Source organism: Ovis canadensis, chromosome 2 (assembly GCF_042477335.2).
Source record: "Ovis canadensis isolate MfBH-ARS-UI-01 breed Bighorn chromosome 2, ARS-UI_OviCan_v2, whole genome shotgun sequence".
Taxonomy (NCBI): Eukaryota; Metazoa; Chordata; class Mammalia; order Artiodactyla; family Bovidae; genus Ovis; species Ovis canadensis.
In genome coordinates, this window is record NC_091246.1 from 241,165,338 (window position 1) to 241,173,368 (window position 8,031).

The window sequence follows — 8,031 nt, forward strand, 5'->3', positions numbered from 1 at the left end:
CTCAACACTGAGCTAGCTCTTGCTCCTGTGTCTCCATCATCCCCTCTTCCCTGGCTCCTTCTCATTTGGCCATAAACTCAATGCTCCTTTTCCTGGAAGTCCTCTCCCTTTGACCTTGCAGTCCTCCCCTTCCTTTTGCTAGCAAACCTCCTGCTTCATTCCCTTCTGTCATTCCCATGCTAGAGTCACCAATGCCCCTGGGCTCCATGTTAGGCTCTTTCTTGTTCTTTTTCATTATAGCTTTTTACAGGAAATTGAATGTATTTCCCTGTGCTATACAGCAGTGCCTTGTTGTCTCTTTATTTTATGTATAGTAGTTTGTATCTGCTAATCCCAAACTAATTTATCCCCCACCACCCTCTTCCCCTTTGATAACCAAAAGTTTGTTTTCTCTCTGTGTGTGAGAGTCTGTTTCATAAATAAGTTCATTCGTGTCATACTTCAGATTCCACATGTGTAACACGATGGGCCCTTCCTTATTTAGTCTTTATATTTCCATGTTTGGACTTCCCTGGTGGTCCAGTGGTTAAGACTGTGATCCCAATGCAGGGGGCATGGGTTCAATCACTAGTTGGGACTAAGATTCTACATGTAGGTTGGTCGAAAAAAGAAAAAAAAAATATATATATATAGATATATTTCCAGGCCCTTCTGTAGCAAATGACACTCTCAACAAACAACTCCTTGAAAATACGAAAGATTTGTTTTTCCTTAAAAATGGAAAAGAAATATATGCCCCAAACACATATTTATTGCAGGAAAGAAAGAAGAAGAAGGAGAGAGAGAAAGTGAGTGAGAGGCAGGGTACTAAGAATTAGAAAGTGGTCAAAAATGCAAGAACCTATCTATGAAACAGAAACAGACTCACAGACATACAGAGCAGACTTGTGGTTGCCAAGAGGAGAGCGGAGGAGGGATGCATTGGGAGCTTGGATTAGCAGAAGCAAGCTATTATATGCAGAACGAACAATAGCACAGGGAACTATACTCCATGTCCTTTGATAAACTATAATGGAAAAGAATATTAAAAAAGAGTGTATTATATATATATATATGTATAACTGAGTCACTTTGCTGTATAGCAGAAATAAACACAACTATACTTCAACTATACTTCAATAAAATAAATTAAAATAAAATTAAAAAGAAAGTGGTCATTAAGAAGTGAAAAAATAGCACCTATTAGGATGCAGAGTCTTTAGGGGGTTTCTCCTAATGACTGGTGGGAGTGTAAGTTGGCACAAACACTTGGGAGCACAGATGGGCTTCAGTGATGAACATCAACATTCACCTGTTCTGAAGATTCCGATTTAAAGCCCGCTGCCAGATGCAAATGTACAATTAAAATGCACAGTGCGGCATGACCACCTCAACTTTACTTCTGATCATCAGGCATTAGATTTTGATACAGGAACGGACAACCTAGATCCCTAACATGGATAATAGCCAGGATACAGAAGCAACTTAGGTGTCCATCGACAAATGAATGGATAAAGAAGTTGTGGTACACATATACAATGGAATATCACCCTGCCATAAAAGGTACGAATTTGAGTCAGTTCTACTAAGGTGGATGAACCTAGAGTCTGTTATACAGAGTGAAGTTATACAGAAAGAGAAGAACAAACATCATATACTAACGAATATATATGGAATCTACAAAAATGGTGCTGATGAAACTATTTGCAGAGCAACAATAGAGACACAGACAGAGAGAACAAACTTGTGGACTCAGTGAGGGAAGGAGAGAGTGGACTGGATTGAGAGAGTAGCACTGAAACATATTACCTTATGTGAAATAGAGAGCCAGTGGGAATCTGTCCTGTGACACAGGGAGCTCAGCCTGGTGCTATGTGACAACCTGGAGGGGAGGGATGGAGTAGGGCTTAGGGAGAGGTTCAAGAGGGAGGGGACATGTGTATACCTATGGCTGATTCATGTTGATGTAATGACAGAAACTAACATAACATTTTAAAGCAATTATCCTCCAATTACAAATAAATAATTTATTTAAAAAGAAAAAAGACTGAAGTTTCAGGTTAAGAAGGAATTAAAAGGAGACTTCCCTGGTGGTCCAGTGGCTAAGACTCTATGCTCCCAGTGTAGAGGGTCTGGGTTTAATCCTCGGTCAGGGGACAAGATCTCACACACTGCAAACAAAAGATCCTACGTGCCGAAATGAAGACCTGGTGCAGCCAAATAAACAAATATTTTTTAAAAAGTTATAAAAAGAGAAGGAATTAAAAGAACAATAGTAAACCAAAGGAAGCAGAAGAAATTACATAATGAGAGAAAGAGCAGAAGGTAATGAAATAGAAAATATAATGGCAAAACCAAAACAAAAGCCCAGAGAAAATAAACAAAAATCTAATTCTTAAACAAAACAAAACATAGAAAGACTGATCAGGAGAGAGAGAGAGAAAGAGGAAAAGCACGAATAAACAGTATTAGGGATGAAAAGTGGATTATAACTCTGATACAACAGAGATTTTTCTTTGACTCATGGGAATACTATGAACAACTTTGTGCCAGACTATGAACAACTTTGAACACCTACACTGCTATCAAAAAGTCTACAAACAATAAATGCTGGAGAGGGTGCAGAGAAAAAGGAACCCTCTTACACTGTTGGGGGGAATGCAAACTAGTACAGCCACTATGCAGAACAGTGTGGAGATTCCTTAAAAAACTGGAAATAGAACTGCCATACGACCCAGCAATCCCACTGCTGGGCATACACACTGAGGAAACCAGAATTGAAAGAGACACGTGTACCCCAATGTTCATTGCAGCACTGTTTATAATAGCCAGGACATGGAAGCAACCTAGATGTCCATCAGCAGATGAATGGATAAGAAAGCTGTGGTACATATACACAATGGAATATTACTTAGCCATTAAAAAGAATACATTTGAATCAGTTCTAATGAGGTGGATGAAACTGGAGCCTATTATACAGAGTGAAGTAAGTCAGAAAGAAAAACACCAATACAGTATATTAATGCATATATATGGAATTTAGAAATATGGGAACGATGACCCTATATGTGAGACAGCAAAAGAGACACAGATGTAAAGAACAGTCTTTTGGACTCTGTGGGAGAAGGCGAGGGTGGGATGATTTGAGAGGGTAGTGTTGAAACGTGTATATTATCATATGTGAAGCGAATTGCTGGTCCAGGTTTGATGCATGAGACAGGGTGCTCAAGGATGTTGCTCTGGGATGACCCAGAGGGATGGGATGGGGACGGAGGTGGGAGGGGGGTTCTGGATGGGGAGCACATGTAAAAATAAGTAAATAAATAAATTTGAAAACCTAGATAAGATAGACATAAAACATAAACTACTAAAATTGGTTCAAAAAGAAAAAGAACTGAATAGACCAAGAGTCATTTAATAAATCAAGCTAGTAGTAAAATGTCTCATGGGCCAGTGGCACCACATAATTTTCCAGTGAATTTCACCAAGTGTTATAAGGAGTAGAAAATCTTCACACAATGCTATAAAAGATGCTATAAAAAATTACCTGATTCATATTATAAGACTAGTACAAACTGGACACTAAAACCAGAGAAGGCAGAATAAGGAAATAAATCTTTACGCTATCGTTCTTCTAAACAGAGATGCAAAAACCCTACTAAACTGTATTAAATCAAATGTGGTGGTGTTTATTTTTTTTTAAATCATACTTCACTAAGGACTGTATTAGTAATGCAAAGATGGTTCAACATTAGAAAATGCTATCAATGCATTTTATTGCATTGTTTTAGGTAGAAAGGTATCAAAAGATGTGGAGCAAAAATTTGCCTCATTAGTGAAAAAAGTATTTAGTGATAATAACAGAAGGGAATGTCCTTAATGTAATATATATTATCTACCAAAAGTCTTCCCTGGTGGCTCAGAAAGTAAAGCATCTGCTTGCAATGTGGGAGACCTGGGTTCGATCCCTGGGTCGGGAAGATCCCCTGGAGAAGGAAATGGCAACCCACTCCAGTACTCTTGCCTGGAAAATCCCATGGTCAGAGAAGCCTGGTAGGCTACAGTCCATGGGGTCACAAAGAGTCGGACATGACTGAAAGACTTCACTTCACTTCACCAAAAGTCTACAGCAAATATTGAGAAACTTTAGAAATTTACCATTTAAGTAAAAAAAAAAAAAAATTCCCATGCGTCTATTCAAAATGGCACTACAAGTGCTACACAATGCAAGAAGATTAGAAAAAGAAATATGACATATAATGAAAATGCAGGCTAAATAAAAGATATCAAATAAAGAAGGGAACTATAACTCTAATGCAATACAAGATGAAATTGTTATTATTTTCAGACCTAATGATCATACAGTTACATATAATTACAAGAAACCAATAGAAAAATTATTACAATTAATGAGAGAGTTCAGCAAAATTTCTGGATACACAGTTCACAAAATATAACTGTCTTCTTTTTCACTGGTAATAAACAAGTGGAAAAGTAAGAAGAAAAAAGTAACAAAGATTACAGAGCACAAAATAACTTAATAAAAATGCACAATGTTTTGGTGGAGAAAAATCACAAAATTGAATAGAAAGTATGGAGAGAAATCAAATTTATAGGTTAGAAGATTCAGTATTATACATATTCAGTTATACCTCCAATCTGTACATTAAATGAAATTTTAGTATAATTCCAAACAGAATTCTTCAGGGAACTTGAAAAAATGGTTCTACCATTCATATGAAAGAATAAAGGTATGTAGACAGCTAAGACAGTTATGAAAAATAGGAACCAAGTTGGGGATAGGACTTGCCCCCGAGGTATCAAGATGTTATCACAAGACCATAGTATTAAAATAATGGCATATTAGTTAGGAATAGACAGATCACTAGAACAGAACAAAGAATCCAGAAATAAACCCAGGCGTTACTGGGAACAAGGTATACGTCAGAGACGTCATGAATCAGTAGAGGAATCAGCACACAGTTCAGTAAAGGGCATTGGGCCAAAACCGGGCAAAACTTTACCTTGATCACTTTGTATGACAAGACATTTAGAATATCAGGAGACAGTGAGACCTGCTGGGTTTTTAAACCAATTTACTAAAAGTAAATTAAAAGAGGTAAACATAGGATTAATATAGGTTAAGGATATAGACCACATACCCAGCCCTCAGTTTCCCTCATTAACATATGTTTGCTTTTTAAATTCAACATCATGTCTTTGAGATATTGGATAGGCTAAAAAGTTCATTCGGGTTTTTCTGTAACAACGTATGGAAACCTTGGCTTGAAGTAGCACTATTTGTTATCAGTCACCATTGCCCTTTTATCCTCTATGCCATGTGATACCTCTGCTTCTCCTTTCCTTGTCCAACTGTGGGAGACTTTCATTATCTAAATGGGCCAGAAAAATAGTCTACTTGGTCTTAATGGCCCTGGTCCATGTCTCTGCCATCATGACTAGGATATTCCACAGGGTGAAGTCATCTTCAAAAATTTTTCTTTAGAGCAGTAATTGTGGTCATTGGTAACATCCAATCTCACCTCTTAACCTCATTTGTGACCTTGACGGCCATATAATTAGAGTTTTCAATATAGATCACACTACAGCTTCCTTTTTTTCCTCTTAGATTTTATTTTCTAGAAGAGTTTTAGATTTGGAGGGGAAAAAATGAAGATTGGTACAGAGAGTTTCCATATACCCAGCACTCAATTTCCTTCATTAACATTTTCTTGCTTTCTAAATTCAACATCATGTCTTTAACATCCAACATCTTTATTGGATTGGATAAAAACTTTGTTCGGGTTTTTTCATAACATCGTATGGAAACCTGTATGAGCTTTTTGGTCAAGCCAATATTTAAATGTATTAATTCTAACTGAATGTAGTAATCCCATTGACTGGAAGCTTCTTGTGGTCTCACATGGCACAAGTTTCATGCTGGGGAATTTCATCTACCTCTCAGTCAAATCTCTAGTTCTACAGTGAAAGTACTTACATAGTATAATGTTATAAATGGGGCTTCCCTGGTGGCTCAGTGGTAAAGAATCCACCTGCCAAAGCAGGAGACACGGGTTCTATCCCTGGGTGGGGAAGATCCCCTGGAGGAGGGAATGGTAACCCACTCCAGTGTTCTTGCCTGAAGAATCCCATGGACAGAGGAGCCTGGCAGGCTACAGTCAGTGGTTTTGCAAAGAGTTGGACATGACTGAGCAACTAACACACGACAACTAGAGAAAGCCTGCGCAATCAAGACTCAGAGCAGCCAGGAATAAATTAATTATTTTAAAAAGTCAGCAACATTTCTTTTAAAAAAGATATATATATTTATTTGGCTGCACTGAGTCTTAGTTGTGGCATGCACGATCTTTAGTTGCAGCCTGTGAACTCTTAGTTATTGCATGTGGGATCTAGTTCCCTGACTAAGGATCAAACCCAGGCCCCCTGCATTGGGAGTGTGGAATCTTAGCCACTGGACCACCAGGGTAGTTCCAGATGGAAATTTTTTTTTTTTAAATTTCAAGAAAGACTCCAAAAGCAAAATTTGGATTTCTTAAGCACATGCAAGATAGTCATACAGCATTTACAGTGTACAAGGAATTATACAAGTCTAGAGATGACAAGTATTGGGGAGGATGTACATAGATTACATACAATGGCTATGCCATTTGGTATAAGGGACTTGAGCATTCCAGAATTCTGGTGTGCCTGAGAATTGGAGAACTGAATTCTCCAAGCAAAGGGACGACTGTAATAGCAACTAGTCGAAAACCAAAAAATATATGTAAATATAAAAGACAAAAACTGGGAGGAGCAAACAGGAAGGATCGGTAATGAAATCACACAGCAGTTAGTCAATCAACACTGTTAGCCTGGCGAGCTGCAGTCCATGGGGTGGCAAAGAGAGGAACACAACTGAGCGACTGAACAACAAAGACATTAATAAACCAAGGAATAGAAGTATGAGTATATTATTCATAATCACATGAATAAAAAAAGAAAGAAAGTTGTTCTCAAGAGCTGGGCAAGTGAGAGGACACTTTTAGGTTTTAATTTCTAACCTTTCTGTTGGGGTTGGGTGTTGCGTGTTCATCTACATATATTATATTTGAGACAGCAATAATTGAAATAAATAATTGAGAAAAAAATGTAGATCTGATTCTGATACTCCTCTAGAGGTTCAGGTGCTTTCAGTAACGCCCCATTGCCGTAGGATCAAAATGAAACTCTCACGCAGGCATTCAAGGCCCTTTCTCGCCAGGCACTTCCTCCCGGAAGCCCTTGGGTGGGAGAGGGCGCCCTCTGCCGGAGCAGCGACGCCAGCACGCCCGAGGTCCCGCCCTTGGCGTATCAACAGACTCCGCCCCCATCCCTCGGGGGCTCTCCGCATCATGTGATCTCAGCCCCTTTTCACCTGGGTGTCGAACCCCGAGAAGGGGAGACCCCAGACCCCAGACCCCAGGTGAGAGCGAGTGGGTCGGTGGGTTCTGGGTTCCCTGAGCGGTGGGAGACTGCCTGGTCAGGCTGGGAACGTAATTGGGAATGTCTCTCAGGCGCAGCCTGATGTGAGGGTGATGGACAATTAACCTGAGTGATTTAGAGCTGGTCTTTTTTTCCGGGGCCGAATCCCGTGTCTTCCACTTTTTATCTGCGCGTGGCCTTGGGCGAGCCACTGGATATCAGTTTCCTCGCCTGTGGCTGGCAGCATGAAATGAAGTAATGCACAGAAGTACATCATTCATAAATGATAACTTGTTTTTAAAGCTCATACAAGCAAATATGTGAACTCTCAGAAGAGGGGAAGACCTCATAAAAGGTGGCTGTAGCTCAACCCTGTTTGGAGACAGGCCTCCCCTCCCTCATCTGGGGCACTGTGTCCCGCTGGGGTGCTTATGTCAGTGGTTCCTGGGTGCCCTGGCGGTGCCACCTATAAGGGAGGCTGCCTCCGAGGTTCCCATTGACTTGGTGTCCTGAGTGGGCCGGCAGGTCAGACCCCCCTCTTATCTCCTCACAGGCCTACCTTCGGCACTGGGCCCGTGGAGGCAAACAGAC